Source organism: Rhinichthys klamathensis, unplaced genomic scaffold, assembly GCF_029890125.1.
Source record: "Rhinichthys klamathensis goyatoka isolate OS25496 unplaced genomic scaffold, OSU_Roscu_1.1 h1tg000138l_1, whole genome shotgun sequence".
Taxonomy (NCBI): Eukaryota; Metazoa; Chordata; class Actinopteri; order Cypriniformes; family Leuciscidae; genus Rhinichthys; species Rhinichthys klamathensis.
Window position 1 is genome coordinate 1 of NW_026606673.1, and position 19,513 is coordinate 19,513.

Consider the following 19,513-nt stretch of genomic DNA (forward strand, 5'->3'; position numbering starts at 1 on the left):
CTGAACTCTCTCCACAGCTGCTGTGTCTGAGTTTACTACTGTAACCTGTGGATCAGTGGATCTGGAGCCTGTAACACTAGTGTTGAACTCTCTCCACAGCTGCTGTGTGTGAGTTTACTACTGTAACCTGTGGATCTGTGGATCTGCAGCCTGTAACACTAGTGCTGAACTCTCTCCACAGCTGCTGTGTGTGTGAGTTTACTACTGTAACCTGTGGATCAGTGGATCTGGAGCCTGTAACACTAGTGTTGAACTCTCTCCACAGCTGCTGTGTGTGTGAGTTTACTACTGTAACCTGTGGATCAGTGGATCTGGAGCCTGTAACACTAGTGCTGAACTCTCTCCACAGCTGCTGTGTGTGTGAGTTTACTACTGTAACCTGTGGATCAGTGGATCTGGAGCCTGTAACACTAGTGCTGAACTCTCTCCACAGCTGCTGTGTGTGTGAGTTTACTACTGTAACCTGTGGATCAGTGGATCTGGAGCCTGTAACACTAGTGTTGAACTCTCTCCACAGCTGCTGTGTGGCTGTGAGTTTACTACTGTAACCTGTGGATCAGTGGATCTGGAGCCTGTAACACTAGTGTTGAACTCTCTCCACAGCTGCTGTGTCTGTGAGTTTACTACTGTAACCTGTGGATCAGTGGATCTGGAGCCTGTAACACTAGTGTTGAACTCTCTCCACAGCTGCTGTGTGTGTGAGTTTACTACTGTAACCTGTGGATCAGTGGATCTGGAGCCTGTAACACTAGTGCTGAACTCTCTCCACAGCTGCTGTGTCTGTGAGTTTACTACTGTAACCTGTGGATCAGTGGATCTGGAGCCTGTAACACTAGTGTTGAACTCTCTCCACAGCTGCTGTGTGGCTGTGAGTTTACTACTGTAACCTGTGGATCAGTGGATCTGGAGCCTGTAACACTAGTGTTGAACTCTCTCCACAGCTGCTGTGTGTGAGTTTACTACTGTAACCTGTGGATCAGTGGATCTGGAGCCTGTAACACTAGTGTTGAACTCTCTCCACAGCTGCTGTGTGTGAGTTTACTACTGTAACCTGTGGATCAGTGGATCTGGAGCCTGTAACACTAGTGTTGAACTCTCTCCACAGCTGCTGTGTGTGTGAGTTTACTACTGTAACCTGTGGATCAGTGGATCTGGAGCCTGTAACACTAGTGTTGAACTCTCTCCACAGCTGCTGTGTCTGTGAGTTTACTACTGTAACCTGTGGATCAGTGGATCTGGAGCCTGTAACACTAGTGCTGAACTCTCTCCACAGCTGCTGTGTGTCTGAGTTTACTACTGTAACCTGTGGATCAGTGGATCTGGAGCCTGTAACACTAGTGCTGAACTCTCTCCACAGCTGCTGTGTGTGTGAGTTTACTACTGTAACCTGTGGATCTGTGGATCTGGAGCCTGTAACACTAGTGTTGAACTCTCTCCACAGCTGCTGTGTGTGTGAGTTTACTACTGTAACCTGTGGATCAGTGGATCTGGAGCCTGTAACACTAGTGTTGAACTCTCTCCACAGCTGCTGTGTGTGAGTTTACTACTGTAACCTGTGGATCAGTGGATCTGGAGCCTGTAACACTAGTGCTGAACTCTCTCCACAGCTGCTGTGTCTGTGAGTTTACTACTGTAACCTGTGGATCAGTGGATCTGGAGCCTGTAACACTAGTGTTGAACTCTCTCCACAGCTGCTGTGTGTGAGTTTACTACTGTAACCTGTGGATCAGTGGATCTGGAGCCTGTAACACTAGTGTTGAACTCTCTCCACAGCTGCTGTGTGTGAGTTTACTACTGTAACCTGTGGATCAGTGGATCTGGAGCCTGTAACACTAGTGTTGAACTCTCTCCACAGCTGCTGTGTGTGAGTTTACTACTGTAACCTGTGGATCAGTGGATCTGGAGCCTGTAACACTAGTGCTGAACTCTCTCCACAGCTGCTGTGTCTGTGAGTTTACTACTGTAACCTGTGGATCAGTGGATCTGGAGCCTGTAACACTAGTGTTGAACTCTCTCCACAGCTGCTGTGTGTGTGAGTTTACTACTGTAACCTGTGGATCAGTGGATCTGGAGCCTGTAACACTAGTGTTGAACTCTCTCCACAGCTGCTGTGTGTGAGTTTACTACTGTAACCTGTGGATCAGTGGATCTGGAGCCTGTAACACTAGTGTTGAACTCTCTCCACAGCTGCTGTGTGTGAGTTTACTACTGTAACCTGTGGATCAGTGGATCTGGAGCCTGTAACACTAGTGTTGAACTCTCTCCACAGCTGCTGTGTGTGAGTTTACTACTGTAACCTGTGGATCAGTGGATCTGGAGCCTGTAACACTAGTGTTGAACTCTCTCCACAGCTGCTGTGTGTGAGTTTACTACTGTAACCTGTGGATCAGTGGATCTGGAGCCTGTAACACTAGTGCTGAACTCTCTCCACAGCTGCTGTGTCTGTGAGTTTACTACTGTAACCTGTGGATCAGTGGATCTGGAGCCTGTAACACTAGTGTTGAACTCTCTCCACAGCTGCTGTGTGTGTGAGTTTACTACTGTAACCTGTGGATCAGTGGATCTGGAGCCTGTAACACTAGTGTTGAACTCTCTCCACAGCTGCTGTGTGTGAGTTTACTACTGTAACCTGTGGATCAGTGGATCTGGAGCCTGTAACACTAGTGTTGAACTCTCTCCACAGCTGCTGTGTGTGAGTTTACTACTGTAACCTGTGGATCAGTGGATCTGGAGCCTGTAACACTAGTGTTGAACTCTCTCCACAGCTGCTGTGTGTGTGAGTTTACTACTGTAACCTGTGGATCAGTGGATCTGGAGCCTGTAACACTAGTGTTGAACTCTCTCCACAGCTGCTGTGTGTGAGTTTACTACTGTAACCTGTGGATCAGTGGATCTGGAGCCTGTAACACTAGTGTTGAACTCTCTCCACAGCTGCTGTGTGTGAGTTTACTACTGTAACCTGTGGATCAGTGGATCTGGAGCCTGTAACACTAGTGCTGAACTCTCTCCACAGCTGCTGTGTCTGTGAGTTTACTACTGTAACCTGTGGATCAGTGGATCTGGAGCCTGTAACACTAGTGTTGAACTCTCTCCACAGCTGCTGTGTGTGTGAGTTTACTACTGTAACCTGTGGATCAGTGGATCTGGAGCCTGTAACACTAGTGTTGAACTCTCTCCACAGCTGCTGTGTGTGAGTTTACTACTGTAACCTGTGGATCAGTGGATCTGGAGCCTGTAACACTAGTGTTGAACTCTCTCCACAGCTGCTGTGTCTGTGAGTTTACTACTCTAACCTGTGGATCTGTGGATCTGGAGCCTGTAACACTAGTGTTGAACTCTCTCCACAGCTGCTGTGTGTGAGTTTACTACTGTAACCTGTGGATCAGTGGATCTGGAGCCTGTAACACTAGTGTTGAACTCTCTCCACAGCTGCTGTGTGTGTGAGTTTACTACTGTAACCTGTGGATCTGGAGCCTGTAACACTAGTGTTGAACTCTCTCCACAGCTGCTGTGTGTCTGTGAGTTTACTACTGTAACCTGTGGATCAGTGGATCTGGAGCCTGTAACACTAGTGTTGAACTCTCTCCACAGCTGCTGTGTGTGTGAGTTTACTACTGTAACCTGTGGATCAGTGGATCTGGAGCCTGTAACACTAGTGTTGAACTCTCTCCACAGCTGCTGTGTGTCTGTGAGTTTACTACTGTAACCTGTGGATCAGTGGATCTGGAGCCTGTAACACTAGTGCTGAACTCTCTCCACAGCTGCTGTGTGTGAGTTTACTACTGTAACCTGTGGATCAGTGGATCTGGAGCCTGTAACACTAGTGTTGAACTCTCTCCACAGCTGCTGTGTGTGTGAGTTTACTACTGTAACCTGTGGATCTGGAGCCTGTAACACTAGTGTTGAACTCTCTCCACAGCTGCTGTGTGTCTGAGTTTACTACTGTAACCTGTGGATCAGTGGATCTGGAGCCTGTAACACTAGTGTTGAACTCTCTCCACAGCTGCTGTGTGTGTGAGTTTACTACTGTAACCTGTGGATCAGTGGATCTGGAGCCTGTAACACTAGTGTTGAACTCTCTCCACAGCTGCTGTGTGTGTGAGTTTACTACTGTAACCTGTGGATCTGGAGCCTGTAACACTAGTGTTGAACTCTCTCCACAGCTGCTGTGTGTCTGAGTTTACTACTGTAACCTGTGGATCAGTGGATCTGGAGCCTGTAACACTAGTGCTGAACTCTCTCCACAGCTGCTGTGTCTGTGAGTTTACTACTGTAACCTGTGGATCAGTGGATCTGGAGCCTGTAACACTAGTGCTGAACTCTCTCCACAGCTGCTGTGTGTGAGTTTACTACTGTAACCTGTCGATCAGTGGATCTGGAGCCTGTAACACTAGTGTTGAACTCTCTCCACAGCTGCTGTGTGTGTGAGTTTACTACTGTAACCTGTGGATCTGGAGCCTGTAACACTAGTGTTGAACTCTCTCCACAGCTGCTGTGTGTCTGAGTTTACTACTGTAACCTGTGGATCAGTGGATCTGGAGCCTGTAACACTAGTGCTGAACTCTCTCCACAGCTGCTGTGTCTGTGAGTTTACTACTGTAACCTGTGGATCAGTGGATCTGGAGCCTGTAACACTAGTGCTGAACTCTCTCCACAGCTGCTGTGTCTGTGAGTTTACTACTGTAACCTGTCGATCAGTGGATCTGGAGCCTGTAACACTAGTGTTGAACTCTCTCCACAGCTGCTGTGTGTGTGAGTTTACTACTGTAACCTGTGGATCAGTGGATCTGGAGCCTGTAACACTAGTGTTGAACTCTCTCCACAGCTGCTGTGTCTGTGAGTTTACTACTGTAACCTGTGGATCAGTGGATCTGGAGCCTGTAACACTAGTGCTGAACTCTCTCCACAGCTGCTGTGTCTGAGTTTACTACTGTAACCTGTGGATCTGGAGCCTGTAACACTAGTGCTGAACTCTCTCCACAGCTGCTGTGTGTGAGTTTACTACTGTAACCTGTGGATCTGTGGATCTGGAGCCTGTAACACTAGTGTTGAACTCTCTCCACAGCTGCTGTGTGTGAGTTTACTACTGTAACCTGTGGATCAGTGGATCTGGAGCCTGTAACACTAGTGTTGAACTCTCTCCACAGCTGCTGTGTCTGTGAGTTTACTACTGTAACCTGTGGATCTGTGGATCTGGAGCCTGTAACACTAGTGCTGAACTCTCTCCACAGCTGCTGTGTGTGTGAGTTTACTACTGTAACCTGTGGATCAGTGGATCTGGAGCCTGTAACACTAGTGCTGAACTCTCTCCACAGCTGCTGTGTCTGTGAGTTTACTACTGTAACCTGTGGATCTGTGGATCTGGAGCCTGTAACACTAGTGCTGAACTCTCTCCACAGCTGCTGTGTCTGTGAGTTTACTACTGTAACCTGTGGATCTGTGGATCTGGAGCCTGTAACACTAGTGTTGAACTCTCTCCACAGCTGCTGTGTGTGTGTGAGTTTACTACTGTAACCTGTGGATCAGTGGATCTGGAGCCTGTAACACTAGTGCTGAACTCTCTCCACAGCTGCTGTGTGTGAGTTTACTACTGTAACCTGTGGATCAGTGGATCTGGAGCCTGTAACACTAGTGCTCAACTCTCTCCACAGCTGCTGTGTGTGTGAGTTTACTACTGTAACCTGTGGATCAGTGGATCTGGAGCCTGTAACACTAGTGCTGAACTCTCTCCACAGCTGCTGTGTGTGAGTTTACTACTGTAACCTGTGGATCTGTGGATCTGGAGCCTGTAACACTAGTGTTGAACTCTCTCCACAGCTGCTGTGTGTCTGAGTTTACTACTGTAACCTGTGGATCAGTGGATCTGGAGCCTGTAACACTAGTGCTGAACTCTCTCCACAGCTGCTGTGTGTGAGTTTACTACTGTAACCTGTGGATCAGTGGATCTGGAGCCTGTAACACTAGTGCTGAACTCTCTCCACAGCTGCTGTGTGTGAGTTTACTACTGTAACCTGTGGATCAGTGGATCTGGAGCCTGTAACACTAGTGTTGAACTCTCTCCACAGCTGCTGTGTCTGTGAGTTTACTACTGTAACCTGTGGATCAGTGGATCTGGAGCCTGTAACACTAGTGTTGAACTCTCTCCACAGCTGCTGTGTCTGTGAGTTTACTACTGTAACCTGTGGATCAGTGGATCTGGAGCCTGTAACACTAGTGCTGAACTCTCTCCACAGCTGCTGTGTGTGTGAGTTTACTACTGTAACCTGTGGATCAGTGGATCTGGAGCCTGTAACACTAGTGTTGAACTCTCTCCACAGCTGCTGTGTGTGAGTTTACTACTGTAACCTGTGGATCTGTGGATCTGGAGCCTGTAACACTAGTGCTGAACTCTCTCCACAGCTGCTGTGTGTGAGTTTACTACTGTAACCTGTGGATCTGTGGATCTGGAGCCTGTAACACTAGTGTTGAACTCTCTCCACAGCTGCTGTGTGTGTGAGTTTACTACTGTAACCTGTGGATCAGTGGATCTGGAGCCTGTAACACTAGTGCTGAACTCTCTCCACAGCTGCTGTGTATGTGAGTTTACTACTGTAACCTGTGGATCAGTGGATCTGGAGCCTGTAACACTAGTGCTGAACTCTCTCCACAGCTGCTGTGTCTGTGAGTTTACTACTGTAACCTGTGGATCAGTGGATCTGGAGCCTGTAACACTAGTGCTGAACTCTCTCCACAGCTGCTGTGTGTGTGAGTTTACTACTGTAACCTGTGGATCAGTGGATCTGGAGCCTGTAACACTAGTGTTGAACTCTCTCCACAGCTGCTGTGTCTGTGAGTTTACTACTGTAACCTGTGGATCAGTGGATCTGGAGCCTGTAACACTAGTGTTGAACTCTCTCCACAGCTGCTGTGTGTGTGAGTTTACTACTGTAACCTGTGGATCAGTGGATCTGGAGCCTGTAACACTAGTGTTGAACTCTCTCCACAGCTGCTGTGTCTGAGTTTACTACTGTAACCTGTGGATCAGTGGATCTGGAGCCTGTAACACTAGTGCTGAACTCTCTCCACAGCTGCTGTGTCTGTGAGTTTACTACTGTAACCTGTGGATCAGTGGATCTGGAGCCTGTAACACTAGTGCTGAACTCTCTCCACAGCTGCTGTGTGTCTGAGTTTACTACTGTAACCTGTGGATCAGTGGATCTGGAGCCTGTAACATTAGTGCTGAACTCTCTCCACAGCTGCTGTGTCTGTGAGTTTACTACTGTAACCTGTGGATCAGTGGATCTGGAGTCTGTAACACTAGTGTTGAACTCTCTCCACAGCTGCTGTGTGTGAGTTTACTACTGTAACCTGTGGATCAGTGGATCTGGAGTCTGTAACACTAGTGTTGAACTCTCTCCACAGCTGCTGTGTGTGAGTTTACTACTGTAACCTGTGGATCAGTGGATCTGGAGCCTGTAACACTAGTGCTGAACTCTCTCCACAGCTTCTGTGTGTGAGTTTACTACTGTAACCTGTGGATCAGTGGATCTGGAGCCTGTAACACTAGTGTTGAACTCTCTCCACAGCTGCTGTGTGTGAGTTTACTACTGTAACCTGTGGATCAGTGGATCTGGAGCCTGTAACACTAGTGTTGAACTCTCTCCACAGCTGCTGTGTGTGAGTTTACTACTGTAACCTGTGGATCAGTGGATCTGGAGCCTGTAACACTAGTGTTGAACTCTCTCCACAGCTGCTGTGTGTCTGAGTTTACTACTGTAACCTGTGGATCAGTGGATCTGGAGCCTGTAACACTAGTGCTGAACTCTCTCCACAGCTGCTGTGTGTCTGAGTTTACTACTGTAACCTGTGGATCAGTGGATCTGGAGCCTGTAACACTAGTGCTGAACTCTCTCCACAGCTGCTGTGTGTGTGAGTTTACTACTGTAACCTGTGGATCAGTGGATCTGGAGCCTGTAACACTAGTGCTGAACTCTCTCCACAGCTGCTGTGTGTGTGAGTTTACTACTGTAACCTGTGGATCAGTGGATCTGGAGCCTGTAACACTAGTGCTGAACTCTCTCCACAGCTGCTGTGTCTGTGAGTTTACTACTGTAACCTGTGGATCAGTGGATCTGGAGCCTGTAACACTAGTGCTGAACTCTCTCCACAGCTGCTGTGTCTGTGAGTTTACTACTGTAACCTGTGGATCAGTGGATCTGGAGCCTGTAACACTAGTGTTGAACTCTCTCCACAGCTGCTGTGTGTGAGTTTACTACTGTAACCTGTGGATCAGTGGATCTGGAGCCTGTAACACTAGTGTTGAACTCTCTCCACAGCTGCTGTGTGTGAGTTTACTACTGTAACCTGTGGATCAGTGGATCTGGAGCCTGTAACACTAGTGCTGAACTCTCTCCACAGCTGCTGTGTGTGAGTTTACTACTGTAACCTGTGGATCAGTGGATCTGGAGCCTGTAACACTAGTGCTGAACTCTCTCCACAGCTGCTGTGTGTGAGTTTACTACTGTAACCTGTGGATCAGTGGATCTGGAGCCTGTAACACTAGTGTTGAACTCTCTCCACAGCTGCTGTGTGTGTGAGTTTACTACTGTAACCTGTGGATCAGTGGATCTGGAGCCTGTAACACTAGTGCTGAACTCTCTCCACAGCTGCTGTGTCTGAGTTTACTACTGTAACCTGTGGATCTGTGGATCTGGAGCCTGTAACACTAGTATTGAACTCTCTCCACAGCTGCTGTGTCTGTGAGTTTACTACTGTAACCTGTGGATCAGTGGATCTGGAGCCTGTAACACTAGTGTTGAACTCTCTCCACAGCTGCTGTGTCTGAGTTTACTACTGTAACCTGTGGATCAGTGATATAAATAATCTTGATCTTGACCTATAACGTGATGGGTGCCACTGTTTCTTTGCGCCGCAGTTCAGAGAGTCCTGTCAGTCTTACATGTACATGTAAGAAAGTGGCCGGCGAACTGAGAAGAATAGAGTTAACTTCATAGTTACTTCCATGTTTGTCTGATATGAATAACACACACACACGTCGGCAAATTACATTTGAATAGATTGCTATTGACTGGATCAGAACATTCACAACATGCATCAGTGGATCTGGTTGGAGGAGTCGTACGCCGGTGTGGAGACGGGTTTGTGGAGTCATGAGGCCTTCACACGGCCCATGAGCTGACATCCTGGTGTCATATTTCTTATATAACTTTTAGATTTCTTTTATGTAATTTAAAACTATTCTTAATTTGTGGTAAGATGTGTCAATTATGTATTGTTTTATTTTGTTTGTGTATTTGTATGTATTGCCAATCCTTTACCAATGTTCTAATGTTATTATTCGAGGATTAATTAAAATATATATATATACCCTGGACAGTAGGTGGCGCTATGAGCCTACAACCTTAGTTTGTTTGTTAGCCGCCAGTAAACGCATAAAAGAAACATGGACGAATTTCAAAAACAAAAATGAATCACCCCGATCACGCAGTGTCGGCCCTGTACACAGTCGGCCAGAGGAGGGGTCTCGGGGTCTCCTTCACTGGGGAAGGCTCTACCGGCCCTCTACACAGTCGGCCAGAGGAGGGGTCTCGGGGTCTCCTTCACTGGGGAAGGCTCTACCGGCCCTCTACACGGTCGGCCAGAGGAGGGGTCTCGGGGTCTCCTTCACTGGGGAAGGCTCTACCGGCCCTCTACACGGTCGGCCAGAGGAGGGGTCTCGGGGTCTCCTTCACTGGGGAAGGCTCTACCGGCCCTCTACACGGTCGGCCAGAGGAGGGGTCTCGGGGTCTCCTTCACTGGGGAAGGCTCTACCGGCCCTCTACACGGTCGGCCAGAGGAGGGGTCTCGGGGTCTCCTTCACTGGGGAAGGCTCTACCGGCCCTCTACACAGTCGGCCAGAGGAGGGGTCTCGGGGTCTCCTTCATTGGGGAAGGCTCTACCGGCCCTCTACACAGTCGGCCAGAGGAGGGGTCTCGGGGTCTCCTTCACTGGGGAAGGCTCTACCGGCCCTCTACACAGTCGGCCAGAGGAGGGGTCTCGGGGTCTCCTTCACTGGGGAAGGCTCTACCGGCCCTCTACACGGTCGGCCAGAGGAGGGGTCTCGGGGTCTCCTTCACTAGGGAAGGCTCTACCGGCCCTCTACACAGTCGGCCAGAGGAGGGGTCTCGGGGTCTCCTTCACTGGGGAAGGCTCTACCGGCCCTCTACACAGTCGGCCAGAGGAGGGGTCTCGGGGTCTCCTTCACTGGGGAAGGCTCTACCGGCCCTCTACACAGTCGGCCAGAGGAGGGGTCTCGGGGTCTCCTTCACTGGGGAAGGCTCTACCGGCCCTCTACACAGTCGGCCAGAGGAGGGGTCTCGGGGTCTCCTTCACTAGGGAAGGCTCTACCGGCCCTCTACACAGTCGGCCAGAGGAGGGGTCTCGGGGTCTCCTTCACTGGGGAAGGCTCTACCGGCCCTCTACACGGTCGGCCAGAGGAGGGGTCTCGGGGTCTCCTTCACTGGGGAAGGCTCTACCGGCCCTCTACACAGTCGGCCAGAGGAGGGGTCTCGGGGTCTCCTTCACTGGGGAAGGCTCTACCGGCCCTCTACACAGTCGGCCAGAGGAGGGGTCTCGGGGTCTTCTTCACTGGGGAAGGCTCTACCGGCCCTCTACACAGTCGGCCAGAGGAGGGGTCTCGGGGTCTCCTTCACTGGGGAAGGCTCTACCGGCCCTCTACACAGTCGGCCAGAGGAGGGGTCTCGGGGTCTCCTTCACTGGGGAAGGCTCTACCGGCCCTCTACACAGTCGGCCAGAGGAGGGGTCTCGGGGTCTCCTTCACTGGGGAAGGCTCTACCGGCCCTCTACACAGTCGGCCAGAGGAGGGGTCTCGGGGTCTCCTTCACTAGGGAAGGCTCTACCGGACCTCTACACGGTCGGCCAGAGGAGGGGTCTCGGGGTCTCCTTCACTGGGGAAGGCTCTACCGGACCTCCACACGCGACCAGGTGACTTTAACACATCTAGTGCTGAACTCTCCACAGCTGCTGTTTCTGTGCGTTTACTACTGTAATAACTGTGAGAATACATCAATATGTTTCTAAATATATGCAAACTGTTCCTCGCAGTTTCTAAATAAGTTTCAATCATCGCTCTGAGTTTGCCTGTTTTGAAGTCCACATGTTCTAGAAGAAATTACAGTCGCTGTAGCATTTCTATCGTAAAGTGGGCAAATATTACAGATGAACTGAACATGTAAATGAAATGTTAGTCCAGTATTTAAAGGGACACTCCACCCATTTGCATTAAGCTTTCCATTGTTAGAAACCCAGTCATACTATTGAATGGTCGTGCAACACTCATTTTCCCCTGAGACGAGAGAAATCCACTATTTACCTTTTTCACTTCCTCCTACAATGATGCAAATTCAGATGACAAACCACACTTTCAATAAACAAAATCTATCTAGTGATGAAATGTTTTCTGTGTTGAGACAAATCTTGTGCGATGTCCTAAACTGTCTGGATAATCACACAACGTGTGCCGTCAGACTTCGGGTTATTGATAGCCCGTAGCCACTTTTTGCACAAGTCCAAATCTTTGGGTAATCTCTGATAACTCTGTGTATTTCCCTAGTGCTGGCTGAACATGCCGGTACTATGCAAGTGCACACCATTTCGAAAAAGAAACAGTAATTCAATAATTAGCTAGCAAAGTAACTAGAAATTGTGTGAAATACTTTCCAGGCGGTAGAGTGGAGCTCAACTCTAGTCTAGATTGATGGGCGGAGTAGTGGGAGTGGCCTGTGGAGCATTGCAATGCACTATGGGGATTGTTGTCTACAATCCACAAGCACAAAAAAGTCATTTTCTGCCTTTTATCGGCCTAGAAGGACCAAAAAAAAAAAAAAAAAAAGCTACTATTCTACATATGACCCACTTTCAATACATATTCATGTCTCCACCGGTGGAGTTGCCCTTTAAGGGTTAGATCTGCTGTAGAGTGTAATAATCAGCAGGACAGTGGCGCCCTCTGCAGGCGTGTGTTATAATACATGTTCACATAAGATGGTTTATATCATGCATTTAACAGTTGTTCTATAAAACTATGACTACTTGCTTTTGATACTTTATTTGAACTAACCACTATTGCCTCATTGTTATTTTATATTTATTACATGGCTTGGTTGAATTCTAATGTAGAATGCGGTCTGTTATTTCTTGATAAAACACTGTTGCCATGGACACCGTGTTCTTAGCGGAAGCAATACAATCGTTTTTAAATCAATAAACTCCCTTTTAAATATTTTGTCATTATTGATTTATTTGCTAGGTAGCGATGTAATAAACGGGATAATGTAGAGCGAGGCGGTTGTTATAGCAAGTACACCCCCTTCAGGCCCTGATTCAAGACCCCGACCGAAGCCTATCTATACGGATTATATCTTTACAGATGATATATACAGACAGTGTTATAAGTTATATGCACAGGCAAATATCATAGCACGTAAGTTTAGTTACTGGCTCTGTTCAAAGCTTACTGTACACACTCTATACTGCCCATCTGTGTCTTACAAACATCCAGCATGCAGAAGTTAAAGGTGGCCTGCGATGAGAACTTTACTCCAGGTTCCAGAGGAGGGAGTGCTAGTCAGATGTTGGTCTCTGTAGAGGAATCACACTGAAGGCACTTTTAACAAATGTGATGTTTAAGTTTATGCACCGTCGGGATGAGTCTACCAACAGCCTCATGGTGGCACTCTCGAATCCCTCAGTGAGCCGCTCCAGGACACATCCAGACTGAGGACACTGGCTCAAATGTCTTTAATGCTTGTATTTGTTTTTTTGTTTTGTTTTTATTTGTCCTGTCTTGCGTGTCTCTTTGGACAGTACAGTTCAGCAGTGACAGTGTGTGTGTGGAACTTAGTTATTCACACCATATTCACACACACTATCGTTTTAACTTTTCTTTCGTTTTTCAAACTAATCTTTCTTTTTTCAAACTAATTTCTTTCTTGCTTGCATCTATTCTTTATATTTTTTTTCTTTCTTTCAAAATGATCTGACAGATAAACTGTGCGCTCTTATTTGAGTGACAGAAGAAGCAGCATTTACATACAAGTGTGTCCGGACTGATCACACACTGAGCTGTGTTTGTGTAGATGCTGTGTTGTGTAGAACATGGGCTTTGTTCATGTACATGTTGTGCACAAAGAATAAAGATTATATTCTCCTTCCTCATCTTTCCCTCTTGTCAGATTCACGGTGCGGGCCAGGGTCGGACAGGAGGAGTTCCCGGATGGGTCGGGGAGCAATAGGAGGGCGGCCAGGGAGGCAGCGGCCCGGATAGCTCTGCGGGAGCTCCGGAGGAGAGGGCCACTGACACACATAGTTTTATTCTGGATTACAGATGAAATGTAGAACTTGTTTTTATTCATACATATCGTGTTATTTCCTTAATTCATTTTAAATAAACTCTGATCCTTCAGAAACACTGCCAAGATGCTGAAGAAACCTTTCTTATTAAATCCCAACTGGAAAAGGCTGTGCTGCTTCATGAAGTGTGGAAACTGCCATACAGCTTCAGTTTCAGGATTCACTCATTAACTACCATCTCTAGAAACATTATAAATGCTGAAAAATATCAATTTCTCTTCTGTTTGTCTTCAATAATCTGAGGCCAAACTTTCCTTCATGTAGATGTTAGCTGGACAAACACTCATGAGCAAACGGGTAAGAGACTCAAACTGTTTTTTGTCAAAGTTTTCCCCATAATGAGCAAAACATAGAGACCCAAACTGATTAAAAAAGACACAAACAGCCCAGAAGAGACTGGAGCTGACAGGAGGAAACATTATATTACCATACCGCAGGAGGAAAATGACAGAGATAGAGAGTGATCTGAGTGTCAGACAGACACTGACTCTCCACAAGAGCTTTTTAAAGCTTCTGTCCTCCATTACAGCTGTGATCAATGAGTCTTCCAGCATTCTGATTGGTGGAGGAGGACGAGTGGGAGGAGCCTAGAGTAATCAGCCTGTGAGTGAGTAATCAGCTCCTTTACTCCTCATCTCTCTCTTTCTCTCTCAATTAAAGTTTTCAGGTTAAAGTCGGTCAAATGGGGAAGTTTCGTAAGATATGTTCAGACTACCAACAAAAATACGATTTTTCGCACATCCAGATGCATTTTTGAAAGTCTGGACAGTGACAAACACATGAAATCTGATGTTTTCGACATATTGTTGGAGTGTGTGTGAAAGAGCAGCGCTTTAAATCCTTCAGGGGCTTAAAAACAATCCATTCAACAGTTTCCTTCACCATAGCCATTTTTCCTTTGCGTGAATATACACCAGCATACACACATTTGAGGGAATTTACCAGGCAAATAAGAAAGCAGTTCAACAAGGTTTCCCTGAAGGCTGGCATACACTGTGTGATATATCTGTGTGACGGCCCGATCGTCCAGCTGCGATTTCTCTGCTCACATTATATGTGTGAAATATGAGCGATGAACCCCTGTGCGGGTTTGCCCCAATAGACCATGATATGACTTGACTTGACTTGACAGACTTTATTGTCATTCAGAATACAACAAGTGCATACAGAACGAAATTTCGTTTGCATAGGCCACAAATTTCTTACAGTTTCAATTTTACAGTGTAAATGTTCATCCCAAAAATTTGTACAAACAGTTTATAATAAATATATAAATAGCAGAGTATAAATAATTTAGCCCTCTAAACATCTAACTCAATATTTGACAGTAGTCAAGTATAAAACCAGCAGTACTATGGATTATTTATTAGTATTTAACAGTCTGATGGCTTGGGGTACAAAGCTGTTGTAAAACCTGGAGGTCCGACACCGAATGCTGCGAAACCTCTTTCTGGAGGCCAGCGGACTAAACAGACCGTACTGGGGGTGAGAGGGGTCCCCGCAAATTTTCCTGGCCCGAGAGGCACAGCGGTTCTCTGCAATGTCCTGAATGGAGGGAAGAGAGGTGCCGATGATTCTCTCCGCTGTCTTCACCACCCTTCTTACATCCTTCCAGTCAGAGGCCCTACAGCCTCCACACCACACTGAGATACAGCTGGTCAAGATGCTCTCTATGGTGCTTCTGTAAAATGTGGTGAGGGTAGGCGGGGGCAGATGGGCTCTTCTCATCCTCCGTAGGAAGTACATCCTCTGCTGTGCCCTCTTCACCAGTGATGCAGTGTTTACAGACCAGGTAAGATCGTGAGTAATGAACACACCCAGAAACTTTATACTGCTAACCACCTCAACGTTTATGTTGTTGATGAGTAGTGGAGAATGGCTGGGCTGGTTCTTCCTGAAGTCGACAATGAGTTCTTTGGTCTTTTCGACGTTCAGGATCAGACTGTTTTCTCTGCACCAGCCCACCAACTGCTCCACCTCCTCTCTGTAGGCCAGTTCCTTGTCATCCTTTATTAGGCCTACCACCGTTGTGTCATCCGCAAATTTTACGATGTGATTTGTGGCATGCCTAGGGACGCAGTCATGTGTCATCAAAGTGAACAACAGCGGACTCAGGACACAGCCCTGGGGGGAGCCAGTACTGAGAGTAATGACACTAGACGTATTTTGTCCAACCCTCACTGATTTTGTCCAACCCTTATCATATTTTGTCCAACCCTTATGATATCGTGTATCCAGAGATTGATATCCAGAGGATTTCGCTTTTCCAATTTATGTATTCAATTATAATTATTATTATTAGGTAAGGCCTATTAAATTGATTTTTGTCCTGCAATAATTTCATAGCGCATCACTGCATAGCCCACTGCGAGTATAATAAAAGATTAGATTAGCTTACTCATTAAAAAGATTTTAAAACACTTAGGTAGATTTATACAATGAATTATAGACCTTATTTATACTTATTAACAGTCTATGATATGTCCACACACTGCAACAATCGGTCATCAATGAAAAGTAAGAGCAGCTTAATTTCAAAAGCAATTTGTTTAACACAAAATACTTCTCTTTTCCCCCACAACACACTGTAGCCTAAATGGTCCACAAGAGAATGAAGAAAATAAATGAAGACAGTTCGGCTATATAGCCCACCGTTCTCAGCATTGGAGATTTACCCTCGGTGTCTCTGAGAGAATATGTGCCGAAAGCTTGTCAGTTTTTACTTTCACCCTCTGTATTGTGGATAATTGACGGGGTTTGAGACTTCTTCCCCAGCAGAACTGTCGTGCAGAGTTTGCACATTGCTTGTGTGAGATCCACAGATAAACCTTCATGGTTTAGAATGAAAAAAACTTCCATTGCGACTTCATCGTTTTTCTTCATCACCAATAGACAAATGATGGACAATGGTTCACATTTACCATGATAATACAATTAAGTAATAATAAAGTGAAGATTATAAAAGTTGAAAGAAGTAAATGAATAATCAAGCACTAATGAGTAAAAGATTCACTGGTGTATGTACACATGGCATGGAAGACGTGGGGAATATTGTTTATCCGTTGTGCAACACCAACTGGAGGAACGCAACAGTTTGCTATATTGCAGCTAGTTTGATAGATACAGAACTTAAAGATCTCTGCTTTAACTGTGTGACACAGAAATGACCAGATTCCAGAAACTCATCTGACCATCCGATTGCAGGTCAGGAGAGGTTAATCGCCTCTCGCTCGCCCCTGTACACTGCACAGACACTGCACGCATTCGCACAGGGTATTTCGCATGTCATGGAAGGACAGCGTTACCGCATGCAGAAAGACCTTTAAAACGGCTACATCCGCTTACTTTTTGACTCTCTTAGAAGAGAACAAACACAACCCTAGGTATTTATCTGATACAGTGGCTAAATTAACGAGAAATTAAACTTCAGATGTTTCCAAACAGCCATCATTCATAAAGTTATAACCACACCAACTACAACATGTATGTTAGACCCTATTTCGACTAAGCTACTAAAAGAGATGCTTCCAGTTGTGATAGATCCTTAATATTATTAGATCAAGGAAAACATCTCGGAGCGCTGCTTGCTGGAAGGACCCATGTTTAGTAATCCCTAAGGTGCTCTTTTGTTGGGTATCAAACTTGTATTTACAGAAAAAAAGATCTGAGGCACTTCTGGTTAAAAAGCCTTCTTTCAAACATGTATCACTCTAATAACATTAAAAGTGACGAAACATTTAAAGTGTCTAAAATGTTTTATAGATTGAGCTTTAATATTATTAATTCATCATTGTCATTACGATACATACCAAACATTGTTAAGCTGGTTGATATTAGAACCTCTTATTAAAAAACACAACTTGATGCTAGAGAATTAGTTACAGACTGATCTGGAATCTGCCTTTCCTCTCAAAAATACTGGGAAAAGCAGTATCCTCACAACTATGTTCCTTTTTAGAAAGAAAAGGTATCTGCGAGGGTTTCCAGTCAGGATTTACACCGTATCACAGTACTGAGTACAGTACAAATATAAATGATTTGCTCTTATCATCCGATCCTGCTGGTATCTCTTTTTTATTATTGTTACTGGATCTCAGTGCTGCATTTGATACCCGTCCTTCGGATGAGACGTTAAACCGAGGTCCTGACTCTCTGTGGTCATTAAAAATCCCATGGCACTTCTGGTCAAGAGTAGGGGTGTAACGCCGGTGTCCCGGCCACATTCCACCCATTGGCCCCTGCCAATCATGGCCTGCAAATAATCCCCATCCATTGAATTGGCTCTATCACTCTCTCTCCTCTCTCCACTACAGCTGGTATGTGTGTGTGTGTGTGTGTGTGTGTGTGTGTGTGTGTGTGTGGTGAGCGCACTGGCGCCGTTGTACTGTGGCTGCCGCAGCATCATCCAAGTGGATGCTGCACACTGGTGCTGGTTGAGGAGAGACCCCGACATGATTGTAAAGCGCTTTGGGTGTACAGTAGTACATATGTAAAGTGCTATATAAATGCCTCATTCATTCATTCATATTGACAACAACATTCTTTTGAATAGACTCGATCACAAGTTCAGTATGGAGTACCACAAGGCTCAGTACTAGGACCGTTGCTCTTCACTCAGTACATGCTACCCTTGGGAGACATCTAGAGGAAGCAAATTGGGAGACAGAGATGGGGACATGATCAGGAAAAGTCCACAAGCCAGGACTTGACCTCGGGTCACCCGAAGCACAATGGCGCTATATGTTGGCACGCTGGCCACGAGGCTATCGGTGTCAACTAACCAGCATCAATATGATAAATATTTGAACCTCATTGTGTAAGAAACATGGGGGAAACAGACTACGATGGCAAACAATCCAGCTGTCGGAATCCCACCCACATGATGACAGGTGTTAATGTAGTGAAACATTGTGGTGAAAACTTAACTCTGAAAAAACAGAGATTCTAATTATTGGACAAAATAATAGGATATTATATATCCTCACATAATAACCCAGAATACTGTATAACACTTGATGGCTGCTCTGTCAAGTCTTCATCGTCGGTTAGGAACCTGTGTGTGTGTGTGTGTGTCAAGTCAAGTCAAGTCATCTTCATTTATATAGCGCTTTTAACAATGAATTGTTTCAAAGCAGCTTTACAGAGATAAACATATAATTTAAGGTAACAGATTGTTTTGGCGTAATAGCGGTTCTTGAATAATGTTACTTCCAGCTAAAGTTAACTTTGATTGATTCACCTCCGTCGAAATGATCAGACTTTAAACGCGAACCTGTGATTAACGCTGAGTGCGTTCACATGCTGATTCAGAATTCTATAGTTATGTGCTTTTTAAAATATGTTCCCAAAATTTAAGGGAAGTGTTCCCAGTTCCGGCTGACCTAATCTATGCAGCCTAACATTGAATTTATAGAAGTCTATAATGTATTATGTGTATGCTAGGTCAAAGAGATGTGTTTTTAGTCTAGCTTTGAACTGACAGAGTGTGTCTGCTTCCCGGACAATGGTAGGAAGACTGTTCCAAAGTTTTGGTGCTAAATAGGAAAAGGATCTACCGCCAGCAGTCGATTTAGATATTCTAGGTATTATCAACTGGCCGGAATTTTGAGATCGCAATAGACGTGAAGGACTATAATGCGTTAAGAGCTCGCTCAAGTACTGCGGAGCTAAACCATTTAGTGCTTTGTAGGTAATCAACAATATTTTAAAATTTATACGATGTTTAATAGGCAGCCAATGCAGTGTTGACAGAACCGGGCTAATATGGTCATACTTCCTGGTTCTGGTAAGAACTCGAGCTGCGGCGTTTTGAACTAGCTGTAGTTTGTTTATTAAGCGTGCAGGGCAACCACCCAGTAGAGCATTACAATAATCTAGCCTTGAGGTCATGAACGCATGGACTAATTGTTCCGCATTTCCCAATGAGAGCATATGGCGTAATTTAGATATATTTTTAAGATGGAAAAATGCAGTTTTACAGATACTAGACACGTGGCTTTAAAAAGAAAGGTTGGTATCAAATAGCACACCCAGGTTCCTAACCGACGACGAAGACTTGACAGAGCAGCCATTAAGTGTTAGACAGTATTCTGGGTTATTACGT